This window comes from Pelodiscus sinensis, chromosome 6 (genome assembly GCF_049634645.1).
Source record: "Pelodiscus sinensis isolate JC-2024 chromosome 6, ASM4963464v1, whole genome shotgun sequence".
Taxonomy (NCBI): domain Eukaryota; kingdom Metazoa; phylum Chordata; order Testudines; family Trionychidae; genus Pelodiscus; species Pelodiscus sinensis.
In genome coordinates this window covers 80,235,926-80,257,525 of record NC_134716.1, presented here as the reverse complement: position 1 = coordinate 80,257,525, position 21,600 = coordinate 80,235,926, and the positions used below count along the sequence as shown (strand labels likewise).

At 43.0% G+C, this 21,600-nt stretch overlaps 1 long non-coding RNA gene across 1 annotated transcript in view; it reads right to left on the bottom strand.

Annotated features, from left to right (window-relative positions):
- Positions 1-209: 209 nt before the first annotated feature.
- The window catches only part of LOC142829916 (uncharacterized), a 70,105-nt gene continuing 48,714 nt past the window's right edge, over positions 210-21,600 (bottom strand). Inside the window, exons 2-3 of the long non-coding RNA XR_012904831.1 lie at positions 808-4,370; positions 210-475 (exon numbers count right to left, since the gene is read on the bottom strand). This is a non-coding gene — a long non-coding RNA (uncharacterized LOC142829916). The remainder of the gene's footprint in view (positions 476-807; positions 4,371-21,600) is intronic.

The following is a 21,600-nucleotide window of genomic DNA, read 5'->3' as shown; positions in this document are numbered from 1 at the left end:
ATGAAATAGCAGTAAAAATTCCTTTTTTACCCTTGTCTCCATGTGTTCAGAGGAGGATTTGTAAGGTTTGAATTACTAAGTAATCACCAAGAACTCCCCATTTCGTGAGCTTGCAGCTGAGAAATGGACAGTTTAATATTAGAGGAAACAACAAACTCCATCTCTTTTTTCTCATCTTCCACACACCGTCATTTTCCTCTGTAGAATCCCAATACTTTACTTGCTTTCATGCAAGTACAGGGCAGATCACAATGCAAGATGAGGCCTAATTTTTAAAAATCTTGTTTATTGAGTTTTGTAAGATTAAGAACATTACTGTATGTAACTTCAAAGCAGGAAAATAGAGTTCATTCGTGTATTTACAATTAGTTTTTAAACAACAAAACATGCATTTAATGCATCTGCATACTTGCCTTATAAAATGTGTTCTCATTACCATGGCAGGGTAAGGTACGGAAATGATCACTTCTAGTTCCTAAAGAGGAAAATATATCAAGAGCATTTATTAAAAATAATTAGATACAAATTATAGTAATCTAGTAGAAATAAACTGTAGCCTCAAAGATAAAATTAGCCTAGTAGCAATAATACAGAGCACCTTCTCATTCTGTATATACAGAATAAATGTATCTAATGACTCCATTGACTTCTATCCTTTAATGTGGTACCCATAAAGACTACTCAGAAATATTCTCTATATTTGTATTCACCTTTAATTCTGTTATAGCTTTTACTCCCAGACAATACCAGAAGAAATTAAAGTTAACTGACATTCAAAGTTTAATACATCGCAAGTCATACTCATACCCATCTGATGAAAATCCAATATGATGTCTGAGATGACAGTCCTGAAATAAGATGCTAAAGCACAACCCGCTCCCAAATGAACAAAGGGTTAATTCTTGCTAAGCTCTGCACCTCTCCTTTCTTGCACAGGTGCTAGGGAAGAACTATAAATTGTGTGCTTAGAGACTGCCTGTAAGAAAGATCATGGGACTGAGCTGAACCCAAGGCAAGGGAAGCTTTTATTTCTCCACTTCTGATTATGTTAACTTGTTTTCATTTCTGGGTATAAATGTTATCTTTGACTAAAACCTCTGTTGACTTTCTATGGTGTGTTTTCTGATAAGCCAGTCTACCAGCTACAGTTGTTATATGTTAGTCTAGTAGTATCATATAGGGCATGTCTACACAGCAGCGTTATTTCAAAATAACAGTGAGCATCTACACAGCAAGCCTGTTATTTCAAAATAATATCGAAATAACGGGTGCCATATTCCAAAATCCATAACCCTCATTTTATGAGAAATAACGCTTATTTCAAAATAGCAATGTCAAAATAGGGTATATGTAGACAGACTAGCTCAAGTTATTTCAAAATAAGTGGCCTCCAGGGCTTCCCACAGATGCCCTGCTAGCCACTCTGTCCATACTCATCAGATTCTATATTTCCCTTTCCCTGCAGCCAAAGTCACAGGGAAAAGGGCTTGTGAAACAATACAGGTCTTGCCAGCTCTGTGCCACATTGCAGCAGCCTTCACAGCTTTTGCCATGAGCCACCCCCGTGCTCCATCCAAGCCCTTCACGGATGCAGCCGAGCAGGAAGCCAGTTCTCAGGACCCTGCCCAGGGATAAAAGAGGCGCGCTTCTTTCTGGTCTGCTGTGGAGATCCTGGACTTCATCGAGGTCGGGGAAGAGGAGGCAAACCTCCAGGATCTCCAGATGCAGGAACACCAACATCTACAGCCAGATGGCTGACAGCCTGGGCCACAAGGGCCACATACGCACCCAGGAGCAGGTAGGCCTATGCGAAGGCCAGGGAGCATAGCTCCCACTCTGGGGCAGCACCCCCACTTCTGCCCCTATTATGATCAGGGCCACTGCATCCTGGGAGTGGGTCAGTTCCTTCCCCCCGCTTGTTGTGGACTCTGGGCAGGAGATGCCACATGGCACACGGGCATGTCCTCACTCTCAGGGTAGCATCCGCTTCTGGGGACTAGTGCGGAGGACAAGGTGGAGGACACCAACCGCCTGCCAGGGGAGCCTCCTGGGAGGGGAAGAAAGTGGAAGGAACCCCAGGAGCACCCTCCCCTGTAAGTGGCATTTGCTGTTCATACACACCTCCCCCAATACCCTGCCTGCCTCTCCTCCAGCAGGCAGGGATACAAGTCCTCTCTCTGTGTGGGATGCCTCCACTGCTGGACCCAGTGTGTTCACGGCATGGAGGGAAGCCAAGCCGCCCCATAACCCCCGCAGGCTCCTGGCCTGGCTGGCATGTTCCCATGCCTGCTTGTCTCCGGGATATGGGGTAGTGAGGCTCCCCCCGGGGACATCTGTGTCCCTACAGAAAAAGGTCCCACCGTCCAGGCCTCAGGTAGTCTTGCTGCAAGCACGGCCCCTTCATCTGACCTGAGACCTTTAGGTGTCAGCTCTGAGAGGAGGGCTGGCTTCATGCACGGTGTCTCCTGGGATGACTGCCCTTCTCTTTGTTCTACAGAGTTGGACCAGCTGCAAGTGGGGCACAAACCACATCTCCTGTGCCATCCTCCCAACCCTGCATGACCTGCAGGTGATGGCAAACACAGGAAGACCTGCAGCAGGAGAATATCCTGCACTTCCTGCAGCAGGAGAACATCCAGCACTTCCTGGACTAGCAGGACTGCAGACTGGAGGTGGACCTGGAGCTGTGCCAAAATACCTGGCAGGAGCTGCTGCAGTTCGACCAGCTGGTGGCTGCTCCTAAATGCCACTCCTACTCCTGCCCCCTCGCTTTCTCCCCCTAGCTCTCCCTGCTGTGCTTGCCAAGGGCACCACACAAGAGGCAGTGGGACTGCTTGAGGCAGGCGCCAGTCCTAGCTCCATCCCTGAGCCTCTTCTCCCCGCTCCTTCTGCCCCTTCTACTTCCCTCTCCCTTCCCAGCTTCTTTCCCCAGTCCCTTCCCAGTTACATTTACCCCAATTAAACAAAACCAGTTTATTATTTCAAAACAAAAAGTATGGTTTATTGTCTCTGTAGGGGAGGAAGTGGGGGAAAGGAAGGGGAGGGGGAAAGAGGGCAGAAGAAGGGAGGGGTAGGGGAGGAAAGGCACACTGGGTCACTGCAAAGGTCCCTTGTGGGGAGGCCCAAGGGAAACTCTCACAGCTGGCCCTGGCTGAAACTCCCTCAGAGCCTCCCAGATGCTCACAGCCCTCTAAATGGGCCTGCCAGATGGCAGCCATGCACAGCTGCTTGAAGGTCCAGGTGAGCCTCTCGGCCTCTGCTCCCCACCTAAGCAGGAACGTCTCCCCCGAATGTTCACAAAGGTTGTGGAGGACACAGCACATAAGCCACCACCTGGAGGACATTCCACTTGCCGAGGTCCAGACAAGTGAGGAGTGGGGATGTAAGCTACTAATCGACTACCCAATAAGCACATGCTTATCGGGCAATTGAGTAAGAACTTGACTAGTCGCTTCCCCACCTTGCTGCCTCTATCAGAGAGAGGCATCAGGGGAGGGAGCCAGAGCCGGTGCTGGGAGGAGCCAGCTTAAAAGTCACTTCACCCCAGCACTGTCTCTGAGGAAGGCAGGCGAGGCAGAGGGCAGTGGGGAAATGGCATGAGTGGAAATTGAAATATTCCTGCGGCTCTTGTACATTTCAAAGAGAGAGAGGCAGCGGGAACCCACTGGGTCTCTCCCTTTGAAATGTACAGGAGTTGCAGATGGCTCTTGTACATTTCAAAGAGAGAGGCGCAGCAGGATAGCGAGCGCCTTCCTTATCGACTAATTGAGTATTTGATGGAAATTCCACTGACTATTCAATTAGCTGTTTAATTGAAATTTAACATCCCTCGTGAGGGGGCAACAAAACCTCTCTTTCAGACGACCAAAGGCTCCCTCAACAATAATGCAGGCCATTCTGAGTCTTCCATTGAAGTATTCCTTGCTTTGGTGAAGATGTCCAGTATAGGGTTTAGCCAGGGGTGCAGAGGGTAGGCTGCGTTCCCTACAATCCACATCGCCATGTCCATGTCCCTGACCCTGATAGTGCTGTTGGGAAAAAAAGTGCCAGCATGCAGCTTCTGAAGCAGGCTGAAGTTTTGAAAGATGCGCGCGTCATGTACCTTCCCTGACTAGCCAATGCTGTTATCCGTGAACTGGCCACAGTGGTCTACGAGGATCTGCAGGACCATCGAAAAGTACCGCTTGTAATTCATGTATGTATTCGGATGCCCGATGGTTGGGGGCCTGGATGGGGATATGGGTGCCATCAATAGCTGCCCCCCCTCTGCAGTTGGGGAAACCCATGGTGGCAAAGCCAGTGATGATGGGGCCCACGTTACCCATGTTGATGACTCTGTGCAGCAGGATGGTGTTGATGGCCCTCACCACCTGTAGAAGGAGACAGAGAATCACAGGCTTGCAAGAGCCCTTGGGAGGTCCCTGAGCCCAATCCTCCCCCCACCCACCCACCCACCCACCCCAGAAGCAACCCCTACTTACTCCATCCCCTGGCAGGACTTTGTGAAAGCAGGACTGAAAAACCTCCCGGGGAGGGAGCTGCCACCACCACCACTCCCCCCTTCCCTAGAGAACCTCATTCTAGCAGTTCACTGCCCCCCTGGGACAATAGCATGAGGGAATCATACCTGCATGAGCATGTCCCTGACAGTTGATCTCCCCCTGCCAAACTGGTTCCCCACAGAGTGGCAGCTGTCTGTCATGGCAAGTTTCCAAAAAGCAATGGCAACCCACTTCTGGAGGGGGTTGGAGGGTCTCATGTGGGTGTCCTGTCACATGAGGGCAGGAATGAGCCATTTACACAGCTCCAAGAAGGTGTCCTTCCGCCTGCAGAAATTCTGGAGCCACTGCTAGTTGTCCCACCACTCCATGACAATCTGGTCCCACCAGTTGGAAATGGTGTCTAGTCACCAGAAGTGGCGGTGCATGATGTGCAGAGGAGGATGGGTGGGATTGAGCTGTATGAGCAGCACGTGAAGAGAGGAGAGGAGGTGCACCACAATGAGCTGGGGGTCCTCCTGCTGCACAGCCATGATGGTGGCCTGCAGAAACTGCAGCAGGAGGTGCAGCATGAGACTTAAGAGCCATCGATTGCTTGGAGGCAGGTCTGGCTCCATGGCAGGAGTGCTATGTTGTCCTCAAGGGCAACCAGATCGCACAGATAAAAGGCTTTGCTGTCCCTCAAGAAGGAAGGCAAAGGAGAAGAGCCAGAGACACAACTGTACGGGGGGATCCCTTTAAGCAAGACCCTCAGATAGCCTCAGGCAGCAGCTACGGGAAGTGACTGCTGTCCTCACGCCCTGCCTGAAGTGCTTCTGGATGGCCTTAAATACGATTCAGTGTCCAATGAATGTGGATGCTCTATTTTGAAATAGCTCAGTGCTATTTTGACGGGCATTTGCTGTGTAGATGTGCCATTTCAAAATATAAATTTCAAAATAGCTTATTCTGAAATAAGTGTGCAGAGTAAATGTACGGTATATAGAGATTGAATTGAATTACCTATCCTGTCCTCTTGCTTTCTAAGCAATAAGAGACCTGAAATATTCTCTGTGAAATGTTCTCAGGCTCTGGAAGAGATGGAGCACCTGGCCAGGGCCACAAGCCTTCTCCGTCCAAGAAAACCTGAGCACACCCTCTTCATGTACCTGGAGGAGCCCCAGGGCAGCTAGAGCTGCAGCAACCCAATCTACCCTCTGGAAAAGCCACAGCATCTCCTAATTCAAATGCCCCATGCAGGTTCCAGGTAGCTAAAGCTGTGTTTTTTGTTAGTCTGCTGCCTTGGCTGCCCTTGAACCTGCATGGGGCATATCAAAAGAGTCTTTGAATTATGAGAGATTTTTCCCCACAGTAGACAAAACTACTATGGACGCAACAAGGGTGCTATCCCTTGTAAATTGCCTAGCTAGGTCCCTGGGCAAATGCATTGGTGGGCCCAAGCAACCAGGGAGAGGGTGGCCCTACCCCCAGCGCTGGCTGCTGTGGTGGAGGAAGGGCTGGGGGGAGTCTCTCTCTGGCCCCCCTGTCCTGCCTAGAGCAGCCTGCCTGAACGTCGAATCTCTCATCTAGGGTCCCACTCCAGAGCTAGCACCCACATCAGGAGTAACCCCTACTTTATCCCCTAGCAGGGCTTTGTGAAAGCAGAGCCTTCTTGAGCCCGAACCCTCTGCCCCAGCTCTGAACCCCTCATCCCCAACCCCACCCTGTAGCCCTCATTCCAACTCTCTGCTCTAGTCTTGAGCCCCTCCCACATCCCAAACTCCTCCTCAGTCCCAATCAGAGTGCTCATTCTTCCACATACCCCCACACAGTGCAATATAGGGAAACTTAAACTCTTCCAATCCATTTTTACATTATTTAAAAAAATATACAATAGCTTACAGGACAAGCATTGGTGGGTGGGAAGGACTTGGATCCATTCTGGGCACCATTACAAATTATACAAACAGGGTGCCCCTGCTCATATGTCATGTTTTCTAGACCTTTAATTACTTTTTATGTTCTTTGGATGTTTTTCCAGTTTGGCCACATCTTTCCTGAAATGTGGCATCCTGAACTGCACACAAGATTCCAGTTTAGCCTAATCAGTGAGGAATAGAGTGGAAGAATTACCGTAAATTAGTGTATATAACCTGCACTCGTGTATTACCCACACCCGGGCATAACCCACGGTTTTTCCAGAATATATAAAAAAGTCGTGTATAGGTTATCTAAGACTTTTAGGTACCTGGTAATTGCACATACCAACCTCAACCTCCAGGAGGGGGGAACGGAGAGCACAGTGCAGGTGAGCTGGCTGGCCTGCTGGAGGGGAGCTGCACTCGTGCCCAGGTTCCACGCAGCCGCAGCAAGGTGCAACCTACTCTCCTGCAGGCAGGGGGAACGGAGAGCGTAGTGCAGGCAAGTAAAAATAAACTTGTATACTCCACGGACATGTATACCCTGTGGCAGGCGGGGTTGCGGGGTTTGTAAAACTTTATATAACCCGCAGGTTATATGTGCTAAAACATGGTCCTCCTTGTGTCTTGCTTACAACATTCCTGCTAATACATACTGGAATGATGTTTTCTTTTTTTGCAACAGTGTTACAGTGTTGACTCATATTTAGCTTATGGTCCACTATGACCCTAGTCTCCTTTCTGCAGTACTCCTTCCTAGACAATCACTTCCCATTCTGTATGTGTGAAACTCTTCTTTCCTAAGTAGAGTACTTTGCATTTGTCCTTATTGAATTTCATCCCATTTTACTTCAGACCATTTCTCCATTTTGTTCAGATCATTTTGAATTATAATCTTATCCTTCTAAGCACTTGCAACTAGGGATGTGAACAGGTAACTGGGTAACTGGTTACCTGGGAGAAGCTTTCTGCCTGCAGCCCACTGTGGACACAGGGCTACTCCATCTCCGTGGGGTGGCTCACTCCTAACTCACATGGGCTGGGAGTTGACAGCCTTGCATAGGGGGTAGAGAGCGGTAGTAGGGGGGAGGGATGCTGGCTCCCAGACCATGCAGGCTGGGAGTCTACCGCCTCGTGATCCTCGTGGAAGGAGCAACAGTGAGGGATGAAAGCAGGGAGGATTAGAGTCAGAAGTCCTCCTCCCCTGCTGAAACTTCTGTTTCTACCCTTTGCAAGGCTGACAACTCCCAGCCTGTGTGAGCTGGTAGCCAGCAGCCTCTGCCGTGGCACAGAGGCCACTCCAGCCTGGTTATAGCTCCAGGCCAATGGGCTCGAACAGGCTCCTCACCCACCCGTTTATTCAGTTAATCAGTTCAACCTAACATTTAACTAGTTAATTAATTAATTGGGATTTTACATCCCTACTTGCAATCCCTCCCACCTGGCATAATTTGCAAACATTGGATTCTCTATGCCATTATCTAAATCATTGATGAAGATACTGAACAGAACTGATCCCTGCAGAATCCTACCCATTATGCCCTTCCAGCATGACTGTGAACTATTGATAACTATTCTCTGGGAACAGTTATTCAGTCTATCATGCACCTACCTTATTGGTTGGTTCCATCTAGGTTGTATTTTTCTAGTTTGTTAATGAGGTCATAGAAGATTGTATCAAAAGCCTTGCTAAAGTCTAGATATACCACATCTACCACTTTCTCCTTATCCATAAAGCTTGTTATCCTGTCAAAGAAATCTATCAGATTGATTTGATATGATTGGTTCTTGACAAATCCACTCTATTACTTATCACCTTATTTCCTTCTAGATGTTTGCAAATTGATTCTTTAATTATTTGCTCCTTTATCTTTCCTGGTACGTAAGTTAAACTGACCGGTCTGAAACTCCTTGGGTTATCTTTATTTCCCCTTTTAAAGATGGGCACTATATATAGTCCTGCCATGAAGGCAGGGGACTGGACTCGATGACCTCTTGAGGTCCCTTCTAGTTCTAGTGTTCTATGATTTGCCCTTTTCCAGCATTCTGGAATCTCTTCTGTATTTCATGACTTTTCAAAGATAATATCTAATGGCCCAGATATCTCCTCAGTCAGCTCTTAGAATATTCTAGGATGAATTTCATCAGGCCCTTGTAACTTGAAGACATCTAACATGTTTAAGAAATGTTTAACTTGTTCTTTTCCTTTTCCTTGTTCTTTTAGCTTTTCAACCAACCCCATTTTCACTGGCATTCACTATAGTGGGCAACCAATTGCCACCAACCTCTCTGGTGAAAACTGAAACAAATAAGTCATTAAGCACCTCTGCCATTTCCACGTTTTCTGTTATTGTTTGTCTCTCTTCATTGACGAACAGGTCTACCCCATCCTTAGTCTTCCTATTTCTTCTAATGTATTTGTAGAATGTTTTCTTGTTACCCTTTGGCTGTGTCTAGACTGCACCTCTTTTCCGGAAAAGGGATGCAGATTAGCCACATCGCAATTGCAAATGAAGCGGGGATTTAAATCTTCCCCGCTTCATTTGCATAAACATGCCTGCCGCTTTTTTTCCAACTCGGGGCTTTGCTGGAGAAAAGCGCCAGTCTAGACAGAGATCTTTCAGAAAATAAAGCCTTTTCCGTAAGATCCCTTATCCCTCTTAAAATCAGGAATAAGGGATCTTTCGGAAAAGGCTTTATTTTCCAAAAGATCCCCATCTAGACTGGCGCTTTTCTTCGGCAAAGCCCCGAGCCGGAAAAAAGCGGCAGCCATGTTTATGCAAATGAAGAAGGGAAGATTTAAATCCCCGCTTCATTTGCAATCCCTAATCTGCGTCCCTTTTCCGGAAAGGGGGTGTAGTCTAGACACAGCCTTTATGTCTCTAGCTAGTTTGATCTCATTTTATGCAGTGGACTTTCTAATTTTGCTCCAACATATTTGTATTATTTGTTTATATTCATCCTTTGTAATTTGACCCAGTTTCTACTTTTTGTAGGACTCTTTTTAGATGTTTAGATGATTCAAGATCCCTCAATTAAGCTAGTGTGGTTTCTTGCCATCCTTTCTATCTTTCTTATGCAGTAGAATAGTTTGCTTTTGTGACCTTAATAATATCTCTTTGAAAAACTGCCAACTGTCTTCAATTGTTTTTCCTCTTTGACTTGCTTCCCATGGGATCTTACCTACTAACTCCCTGAGTTTGCTAAAGTCTGCCTTCTTGAAATTCATCATTATCTATATTTTGCTGTGTTTCCTTCTACCATTCCTTTAAATCATGAACTTTACCATTTCATGATCACTTTGTCAAAATCAAGAATAGCCTCTCCCTTAATAGCTTTCTCCACCTTTTAGAATACAAAAATGTCTCCAATACATTCTAAGAATTTGTTGGATAGTCTGTTCCCTGCTGTTATTTTCCTAACAAATGTCTGTGTATTTGAAGTCTCCCATCACCATTAAGTCCTGTACTTTAGATGATTTTATTAGTTGTTTTAAAAAAGCCTCATTTACCTCTTCTTCTTTCTGGTTAAGTGGTACATAGTAGATCTCTACTGGGACATCACCCTTGTTTTTTTATCCCATTTATCCTTATTTAGATACTTTCAACAAGTCTATCTCCTATTTCCATCTTGACCTCAGTCCAGATATATACATATTTAATATATAAGGCAATATTACTATCTTTTTTCTCTGTCTGCCCTTCCTGAGCAAGCTGTACCCTTTGATACCAATATTCTAGTACCAATATTATCCTTCTTGTCCATCTGGAAGATATTTGTCTATGAGTATTAAAAACCCAGAGAATGATTCCTTTGTACTTTAAAGTTTAAATTAGAGATGGAAGTGACTAGTGGACCTGTTCCTCAACTAGTTGCTTCCCTCCCCCACACCGCTTACTACCTCTAGTAGAAGCAGCAAGGGAAGGAGTAGGAGCCAGTGCTGGGGACAGCCAGTTTAAAAGCCGGTTCCCCCCAGCACTGTCACCGCAGGTGGCAGGAGAGTAATGGGGATGGGCACAAGCCGGGAATCAACAGATTCCTGACTTGTGCCCAGTCCCAGATGCTGCGACTCTAGTTTTTAAATGTATTAACAGCCTTCTGTCTCTTAATACATTTAAAAATCAGAAGCGCAGTGGGGGGGACCCAACGCGAGCCAGACCAGCTGATTCCTGGCTCATGCTGGGTCCCTCCTTCTGTGCGTTAGCCCTTTAAAAGGTTAAAGCGCAGCAGGGGGGATACAGTGTGAGTCGGGCCAACTGATTCCCAGCTCACGCTGGGTCCTCACTGCTGCACTTTAGCCTTTTAAATGTATTAAGACCCAGAGGCTCTTAATACATTTAAAGGGCTGGTGTGCAGCAGGGGAGGGGATACCAGCGCAAGCCAAAACAGCTGATTGCCAGCTTGAGCCGGGTCCCCCTGCTGCTCTTTCTCACTTTAAATATATCAAGAGTCGATCGGCTCTTAATACATTTAAAATGCAGAGCCGCAGTGGGGTTAGCTGCCAGGACCAGGAGCCAACCCCACTGTGGCTTCCCTGTTTATTGACTAATCAACTAGTCAATGGAAAATCCATCATCTAGTCAATTAGTTGATTAAACTATATTTAACATCCCTAGTTTATATGCCAAAAGATTCTTGTTGCAGAGTTTTCTCAGAGAAAACTCCTGTAAATAATCCTGAGATTGGCAGGCATGTGATATTTTGAATCGCTTCTGAAATAACCCATTTTAAATTTTCCTGTACAGAAGTGTATAGCTTGTTCTTCTAGGACCATATTTTGCCCCAGTTCTGAATCATTTCTAATATGCCTAGTGGACCCTCAAGAAGCCCGATAGCCGGCAGTTGACACTTATAGATGAGTCTAATACCTGAGATGACTTTATGCATTCCTGACCAGCCTTCTGGGCAGGCCTCAGATGTTAACCATTTTCTGTTCAATATATTGAAATCTCTCATAGGCCTGCAGCATATCATCTCAGGCTTCCAACTGCAATATAAGAATTTGTAAGGTCCGGGGGGTTTTGTTTAAAACAATTTTATTTTGACCCCCTGCTGTAATCCTAGTAAAAAATACATGTCTGTCCTGAATATTAATAGACTGAGGGATATTTAACAGCTCTGTCTCTATTTTCTCTTAGAAAGACACAATTCTCCTAAGAGACAGAGCTTGATTTCTCATTGCTTTATTTGGAAGCAAGAGTAGGTACTTGGTCTGATTTTCCAAATATTCAATTCTTCATCATGAGTGGATGGTTATTCTTTAAAATTGTTCTTGATTTGATTCTGGTGTTTCAATATTTTAGGCAATTATAACAGACATTTAAAAAAACATGTTTAACATTGAAAGTAACATTAATTTTAATCAGCATGGTAGATGCATTCAAGGAAAAAGATGTGCAACCAACCCCCTGATCCTCTGAAGTTAATTTAAAGAAATATATTTTTCTACTGAGATTTTTACTCTCTTTCCATGGAAATCAGTGGAGATGATTCAGAACTGGGACAAAATATGGTCTTAGACAAACAAACTGTGCATTTCTATATAGGAAAATTAAAATGGCCTATTTCAGAAGCAATTCAAAATAACCCATGCCTACCAATCTCAGGATTATTTACAGGAGTTTTGTACAACAAAATTGTGTAATAAGAATCTTTTGGCATTTAAACTTTAGGGTACAAAGGAATCAACTCTGGGTTTTCCAGATCTCCTTTCTCTGCTGTATTTGCTTATAATGTCAGGTGAAACAACACATTTTGAATTGAGACTTAGCAGATCTGATCATGTAGTCTAAAGGCAAACCTCCTGTTGGAACCAAGAAAGATCAGAATGCATAACTAGGCTTTGCTGGTGAGTGGTAAGGAAAATAAAAGATTTCAAGATTTTGGAATGTTATGAGAGAAAATCTGTGAGGAAAACCTCCCTGATTTTTTTTTTAATTTTGCCCCTTTCAGTGAATTTTGTCATGGGTGATATAACCCAGTAATCTTCTTTCCACTTATGTAAGCAGTATATGGATAGTTGGAAGCCAAAACACTGAAGGGGCACTTATAAACTAGTTCAAAGTTCAAAGTTTACATCTTTTAAAAATAAAAAAATATTTTTACTAATGCTAATATCCGGCGGGGGGGGAGGGGAGGGTGTCTAGACTACAGGGTTTTGTCGACAAAAGTGGACTTTTGTCGACAAAACTATACCTGCGTCCACACTGCCTTTGAGTTATGTCGACATAACGTCGACAAAACTCAGCAGTTTTGTCGATGTATGTAAACCTCATTCTACGAGGAATAACGCCTTTTATCGACAGAGTTCTGTCGATAGAAGACATTATTGCATCTACACTGTACTTTGCATCCTCACTATTATGTTGACAAAGCGGCTTGCTTTGTCGACAGAACTGGATGAAGTCTAGACGCTCTTTGTCGACAGAAGCTTTGTCGACAGTATGTGCCGACAAAACTTCTGTCGACAAAGCCCTGTAGTCTAGCCATACCCCAATAGAGGTCTTGCTGCTGAATTCAGTGGTAGCAGGATCAGACCTCCTAATATGAATTTAAATGTCACTTTTTTCTCCAGTCCCTCAAACGTTAATGAAAACAGTCTTTTGAAAAAATGTGGACTTTGCAGTAGTAAGAACTTAACTCAACCATATTATGTTAGTTCACAAGAAACAGATGGGGAAAACTGACCAATTCAGTGACACTGTCCAAGCTGTGTGAAATGAAAAACAGAGTTTAAAAATGAAAACTACATTAGAAAACGTGTTTTTGCATTGATAATTTAAATGTAGTGAATATTTAAAGGCCAAATGTGAAGAGACAAGTGCTAAAATAGAATAAGGTAAAACAATAAGCACAAGACTAGGCAATATATTCCATATGAAGTCTCAGAAGCAATTTAAATATTTCTTTATAAGATAGCCTCACATCCTAAGACTTGTGAAAAAAGTATAATATTCAAAGAAGGCCAGATCCTTTCCAGATTTTTCATCATTTAAGAAGTATCTGCTGGATCTTTCTATAGAAACACCTATTGCAATTTAAATCTGAACTCAAATAAATGCACTTCAAGTCTTGCATTCAGTTGCATTCAATAAGCATTTGTTTACAATATATCTTTTTCAATCTAGTCATTGATTTTGACAGGGTTCTTGAAATAGTCTTTTTAAAGTAATTTTAATTTGGAAAGCCTGCACATCACTGTTCAGAATCATGATCATGTTTTTCCATGGAATAAGCTGATACATTCAATATAGGTTGCTTGTTTTGAGTATCCAAATGCTGCACTTAGTGTGAAAGAATTCAATGTTATGTTTGCTTCATAACAGAACTCAAGCATTCTAATGGCAGTGCAGTATTTCTGTACTTGCCTGTAGGCCCTAACTGTTAATTTTGAAGTCCAGATACTCTGTGCTCAGCTAACAACCTTGTTTACGACAAAAGCTACTGCTAAAATTGCTCAGTGGTCAGTCATGTTTCTTGAAATTAATTTTCAGACTGAATAGCTGCTTGCTGTGAGGAGCTTCCCAATAGAATCTCTCTACAGAATGCCACAAGTTGCTCACGACCTTTTGATAACCAAGCAATAAATTTTAAAATATGCATTTGTTTAGATACATTATTATTATGAATTATTTGAACTGATGTTCTCACTCTTTGTCGTCATAGAAATGGTTATAATTTTAAAAAACATTATCATAGAAGAACTGTGTATGTAACTGGAAATGGATAATAGCATACAAGGACCTCCAAGACAATAAAAACTACTTAATTGTAAATAAGAAAACATCTCTTCCTTACCCAAGTATATGTGAAGCAATACGTGTGGAAAGACTGACCAAAGGAATTAAAATTAGCAAGCAAGTTAGTGAGTAGCTTGCCAATATATTTTCCAGATTTAAATGTGCTTTGTGTCTTATAAATACATTTTAAAATACACTTTTCCATGCACTAAGGAATCTCACTTCGTGAGGGAAAATAAAATGGGGATGGAAAGTGTGAAATTCATCCCACAATCCAAACGCAAGCTATATAACTACAGTAGAACATCAGTGTAGCTGATATATCAACTATGGGAGCCACCCCTTGGGAAACTGCTCCATCTGCACATTCCTGTGTACAAAGGTGCTACAGGCTTTACCTGGTACAGAAAGTCTTATGTGGGTCCATCACCCTTATTGAGAAAATGTTTCACTGAGGAGTTGGGGAGAGGAAGATTTTCATCCTTACAGCCAAACCCTGGTCTCATGGAAATCAATGGCAAAGTTCCCACACTCTCTTCTAAGACTAAGATTTTTCCAGTATTCAGAGAATACTTAATGCACACTGTCATCAACCATAACAGGCTTTTTAATCAGCCGATTGATTTCAGTGCAGAAGCTCACCATGCTTTCCTTGGTGATTCTTGTTTCATCCTTTAATATCTAATAGATTATTATTATTTTGTTAGATTTCATTCAGGTTCACATTTGCCTTCTGTTCCACTTTCCTATCACTGGTAATTTCTGAAAGCCATAGGGGAAACTCCAGTGTATCTGGGGCTTTCAGCTCAAGTTCCCCTCAAATTTTAAACTTTTATAATTGTTGTTGTAATTTATGTATTAGTTTCCTCACTATATCCTGGACAATAAAAAAATTGAAAGCTAATAAAGACAATCCTGTCACAATTTAAAGAGATAAAAGCAAACAAAAAGATCTACTACAACAAGAGGGTAAAATAAATGAGACAGAAGAGTAATAAGTCAAGTAACAATAGTGGTCTCTTAAAAAAAAAACATTGAAAAGAAAGATTTTAAGTATGGTTTAAAAATGGAAAGAGAGGAACAACAGTTTTCAGGACCAACAACTTCTAGGTTCTAGAGTTTATCACCTACATAGTGAAGAGAGACCTCTAAATGACAAGTGGTGTATGAGGCCACACATCTGTCAGGTCAAGGCTGAAGGAGGTCTGAGATGAGGCCAAGGAATCTTATTACTTCTATTCCTAGACAGAGTTTACCTATATATCTAACTAAAAGAAGAATTTGATCGGAACCTTTCCATAAAAATTACACCAAAATTCTTTGGAGGTCTGAAATAGCTCAATTAACTTTCAAAAAAAGATTGTTATGGTCCTCTGCATTTCCTGAATTCATGCAAGCCCAGAGCAGAAGTATTGAAAGACTGTGCCAAAACCTTTTCTTCCAGAAGTGATGTGAATGCTGCAAGCAAGCCTATTCTCACAAGACCTTCAGTCCAATCTACTGAGAAATGGAGTTTGGATAAGTTTGATTAAGCTTGCAAATGGCTGACTCAGTCCTTCATCCTTCAGAGACAGATAAATTGAATCATGGGTTCCATAAAGAATAAACCTTGCCAGAGAAACTTGATTGCTTTTTTGATAGAATTACAAAATTAGCAGATGATGGGAAAGCAGCAGACGTAATATATTTGGATTTCAGTAAAGCAGTTGATATAGTCTCATACATTATTTGACAAATTAATTCACATTGGATGGGAGAAGAGCACTGTCATGTGGAATGAAAACAAGCTTAAAAGTTTATAAACAAAGGCTAAGGACAAACGACAACTGTCAGAGCTCTTTCCCCACTCTGGCACTCTGAATGCAGAAGTTGGGGGCTCGCAAGAGACGTTACATACCTTGCCTCTATAGGATCTTCTTACAAAAACTCCCCAGAGTCACAGATTTACTGACTTTGGAAGGTAGCTGCCATCACCAAGTGAAACAAACCCCTTTCTTCTTGAACCCAGAAAGAAAACACTTGGACTTCCTTCCCCGGGGTACCCCAAGCTCCTCTGCCACAACAGCATGAAAAAAGAAAAGAAACTGTGTCTTTTGATAGCAGACCTCTCAGGCTAGGCAGACACATACTCAGACAGATCTCCTGTTTCTTTACAGGACACAAGAATCAAATCTTCACCTTAAAAAAGGTGATTTTATTAACAAAATAAAAAAATATACTTGATAAAACATACTTGGTTGTAGGTGTTACAGAGCAACTGAGTAAAACAAATTAAAACACAGAGAACATCTCTGGGTACACTATTAGGGTATGTCTAGACTACATGGCTCCGTCGACGGAGCCATGTAGATGAGTTTACTAGACATAGGAAAATGAAACGGCGATTTAAATAATTGCCACTTCATTTACATCAAAATGGCAGCCACGCTGTGCTGATCAGCTGTCTGGCGGCACAGCGGGGCAGTCTGGATGCTCCGCGGTCGACAAAGGAAGCCCTTGTCGACCGCTCCGGTAAACTTCATTTCACGAGGCATAACGGAGCGGTTGACAAGGGCTTCCCTTGTCTACCGTGGAGCATCCAGACTGCCCTGCTGTGCTGCCAAACAGCTGATCGGCACAGCACGGTGGCCATTTTGATGTAAATGAAGTGGCGATTATTTAAATCACCGCTACATTTTCCTATGTCTAGTAAACTCATCTACATGGCTCCATCGATGGATCCATGTAGTCTAGACATACCCTTAGATAGTGAATGGAGGAGGGAAGACATAGATTTACACAGGGAATTTTAACCAAACAATCAAAACAAAGAAAAATGCCTTGATCGCAATTAAATACATATTTCCCCTTCATTTACTCACGATCCCTTCCTGGTTCAATCCACTTCCATGCCCCGAATTCCTTGGAGACATGGTAGTCCTGCCTGGGTTTAAATCAAGCTGTTTTCCAACCATTCCTGGCTTAACTCCCTACACAAAGAAAGCAAGCAAGGTATCTTATACAATTCAAATTTCAGCACTGTATCCTATTGGTTCTTCTAGCTCTGTGCCAACCCCCCACCCCTCCTGCACTAGCTACCTGAGTTTAACCCTTTAATCACCAGTGCTGGCCAGCAATCCTCCTCCTCTCCATCATAGCTATAGATATGAGCACATACCTTGCCATTGCTTCCTTCTCTGAGTGTGATGGAGATGTCCCGTTGCCTTGTCCTGGAAAAGTAGGTGGCAGCTGCTAGGCTGCCGGATGCTATTTTTTATGGGTCTGGCTATCTCAGGTGGTTTTGAGGACCTGCTTCAATGCTAATTAAATAAACTAACTTAGTCTAGATGGAGGACTGGTAAACATTCTGGTATGCTGATGAATTTTGGGCCACAGATTCCCCCCTAGACAAAAGTAAAACTGGCTATGCAATCTGAGATGGGGACCTGGAGAGATGCTCTGCTCTTCAAGGCTTGAGCTTTCTCAGTGCTGTATCCACGTGCAACAATCCTTCGAAGTGTTAGCACAGCACTGCCCTTTATAGGACTTTCTAGCTAGCTGACACTCAAAAAAAAAAAAGTAGCCACTTGCTTGTTCAAAGACTCTTTGGTGGAGCAGGGAATACATGTTTGTCCAGCAGGCTGAACCCCTTTAAAGATGTTTACCTGCAACACAAAAAAGGCAGGAATATATAAAGCACATAGGCCATTTTGAGGACAGACTGAAATTGATATCCCAGACATCCTGGATTAGTTTGCTGCAGCATTTTACGGATGAGAGAGATAGCACTCCTGATCCAAAATGTTCTGTTGTGAACTTATGAGCTTGTTTTCATTCCACATGACAGTGCTCTTCTCCCAGCCTTTTGGTGTCACATTATTGTGTTTAGTTCTGAGTGCTGCATTATCAAAAATATTGATAAATTGGAGTAAATTTAGAGAAAAACAACCAAAATAATCAGGTGCTGATATGAGGGTGTTAGCTATGGGAAATTATTTAAAAGAGCTAAATATGAATAGTTTGGCTGAGGGCATGTCTAAACTAGGAAACTATTTCAAAATAACTTATTTCGAAATAATAAGTCCTGAAATAACTAAATCCCAAATAGCGCGTTCACATTAGGGATGTAAGCAACTAGTCGACTACCCGATAAGCAAAAGAGACAGCAAGTGGAGGGGGGGGTGGGCTTAAAAGCCAGTTTCCCGCAGCACCATCCCTGCGGGGGATCAGGGGATGCATGGGAGTAGCGGGACTGGGCTCATGTCCAGTCTCAGAAGCTGTGCCTCTGCTTTTTAAATGTATTAAGAGCCTGCTGGCTTTTTACATTTAAGGCTGATGTGCAGCAGGGGGACCTGGCACAAGCCGGGAATCAATTGGCCCAGCTTGCACTGGGTCCTCCCCACTGTGCTTCAGACTTTTAAATGCATTAAGAGCCTGCCAGCTCTTAATACATTTAAAAGGCAGAGCCGCAGTGGGGTTAGCTCCCAGAGCCCGAAGCTAACCTTAGCGCAGCTGCCCTGCTTATCGACTAATCGACTAGTCAATCAGTTGATTAAACTAAATTTAACATCCCTAGTCCACAATATAGGGAAGCCTCAAAATTATTCTGAGGCTTGCTCTTTTAATATGGATGTGCTACCTTGACTTAGAGCCCCAGAAAGCACTGGGGAGTAATTACTCTGAATGGCTCCAGGGAGTAGTTATTTCAAAATAGCAGCAGTGGAGCATCCACACTACCACTATTTCAAAATAATTATTTCAAAATAACTCTAGTGTAGACCAGGGCTAAAAGTCGACTTTGTCGAGTTGACAAGATAACAGTCTACAAATATTGGACAGGTATAAACGCAATCTTGCCATCCAAACATAATAGATTCAATCTTATCTTGTAGTGTAGACAAGGCCTCAGGCAAATTCCCATTAACTCCAGCAGAAGTCTTGTTTGAGTAAGGAGGGGCAGGATTGAGACCCATGGAACAGCATGAATTATTTCATTTGCAGGAATGTGGTATAACTAGGGAGAAAGAACTAAATCAAGAGAAGGAAAATTTAGGGTGAAACATACACAAAATTTTATTACTGTCTACAGGACTACTAGGCAGTAAAATAGCCTTTTAAAGGAAAAGGGTAAAAGTCTCGTCCATTGGGACATTTACATTTAGTCTGAATAAAACAGGCTTTTTCAATATGGATTGCCTGGATTCCACTGAATTCTTGAAAGTAACACTATGCTCAGAGGGACCAGTGAAGTTTGTGGTCTTGCCAGGGCCGGACCAAGGGTGGAGGGCAAGCTGGGCAGCTGCTCGGGGCGCCAACCTGTGGGCGGTGCCTGATGGCAGCTGTAAGGGGCGCCGCAAGGCTGGGGTTGGGGGTCGCGTGGTGCCCCTTAGAACTGCCATCAGGCACTGTGTGCCTGATTGCAGCTGTTAGGTGCACAGCGCGCTGAGGGGCAGGGGAGCGCATGTGCCATGCGCCTGGGGGCGGAGCCACACATGCATCGCGTGCCCGTTGCCCAGGGCGCAGGAATGGCTCGAGCCAGGCCTGGGTCTTGCCTACTTCCCAAGAAGGCAAATCCCTCATTCCCCCAATAGAAACATCTTTATTCTGGCCACCTGTGTTTTTCCATAGGAATCTCTGTGTCTGTTTCAGTTCTCTCTTTCCTTTAAGTTTGCCTCTCAGTGTCTCCATTTTCCTTTCTTTCACCGTGCCTTTGATTTCATTGAAAAGGGCCAGATCAGCAGCTGCAGAAAAACTTGATTAGTGCCTTCCTCCTGTGCAGAAGCCTTTTCTCCCTAGCATTGATTCTAGTCAGTTTCACTTTTCAGACAGCACCATTGAGAAAGTGTTTTTGGACAAGAGCATCCTACAGACCTCAGCTACTGTAAAGGAGTTTGAATCTATCAACTAATCAGTGTGGGTTCTGGGCAGGTAGGTTACCAATTTGTTTATATGAGTTCAGCTGTTAATCTTTTTTGTTAAATACCAATAGCCTGAATCTAAATATCCACTGTTTTACTGAGACCTTTTAAGACAAATTTCAAAGGCAATTTTTATTGATTGTTATAAACCCACTTATAGAAGGGAAGTTTTAAGTTTTAACATTTTAATGCAGTGTTTAAAGTTTCTTTTTAGATTTTTGAGTCTATTTTTTAAAGACAGATGGAAACAGGTTTTCAACCAGCCTCTTTTATAGGGCACCTATATTTTCAGAAGCCAAAATAATATCACTTATTTGGATTAGACAAAGCCAGACTTAGAAAGTAGGGTAAGAAATACCAACCTTACTTAAAAACATTGGGCCCGACTCTTCAGTTTTTATTCAGACTAAGGATTCACTGAAAGCAAATAAGCTTAGCAATAATAAACAGTTTTAGCAATTATAAACAGTTAAATATAACAGCATATAAATGGCAGGAATGTGCTGTTCTTCAAACTATTGTAAATAAGAACTTATAGAGTGCGGCTGAATGCAAGATTTGTATCTGAAGTGTGCTAATCTGAGTTTGAATTTAGTTTGAAGAACAGTAGGTTCGGACCCTTTATTTTCCAATATATTTGTTTATTATTGCTAATACTGGTTTCTTACATTTTGTCCATTTCAACAAGCGAAATGGATGTAGTTTTGTTTTAACTTTTACAGTGAACCTAACAGTTAGTAATTTGTGAGCTAATTAGCCCTTCCCCTTTCCCCTGTCCCTGTCCCTGTCCCGCACCCCTTCCACGAAGGATTTTTAATTTAATCTGGACAAATGTTGAAAATTTTTTTGATTAGACTAGAGTTATTTTAAAAAAATAAATCTCAGTCTTAGGTAGGGCTAGAGGTTTGGGGGAAGTAGGAATTAATTTGGGTTAGCATTAGGGAATGGGTGACAGAGACAACTGGCTAACAAGAACAGTAAGTAGAAAGAAATAGTTTCTTCCCACTTCTGTTTCTGAGGGGTTACAGAAGGGCATTATTGATCAGCCTGGTGTTACTAGACATTGTAGAGCTGGGGTAGAGAAAAGAGATGGAGATTTGGGAAATTTTTTAAAAGAAATTCCAGTAATACATATAGTAAATGTAATGTTTAGATAAATATCTGATATTTTAGGCTTACATGATATATGTCTATTATTGTCTTGTTTATTTAGATTCCAAATTCTTTAAGGCTGGCACTGTCTCCCTCTCTGTGTCTGTACAGAGCCTAGCTCAATGGAGCCCCAATGCTGATGGAATCCCATAGGAGCTACCACAATACAAGAAATAATAATATGGCATTTATAATCTTCCGAGGACCATATATACATTAATTAATCTCTTTATATGTACCGTTTTTATTATAAGTATGACACATAAAATGAACCAAGAAGGAACAGAAGCAGCTAAAATAGACTGCACAAGGCCGTACAGTGAGTCTGTATCAAAGCCAGAATTAGAACACTGGAATCCTTTAGCTCCCACTTCTATATTCAGAATTCTAAAGCCAATCTTTCTCTGTGACCACA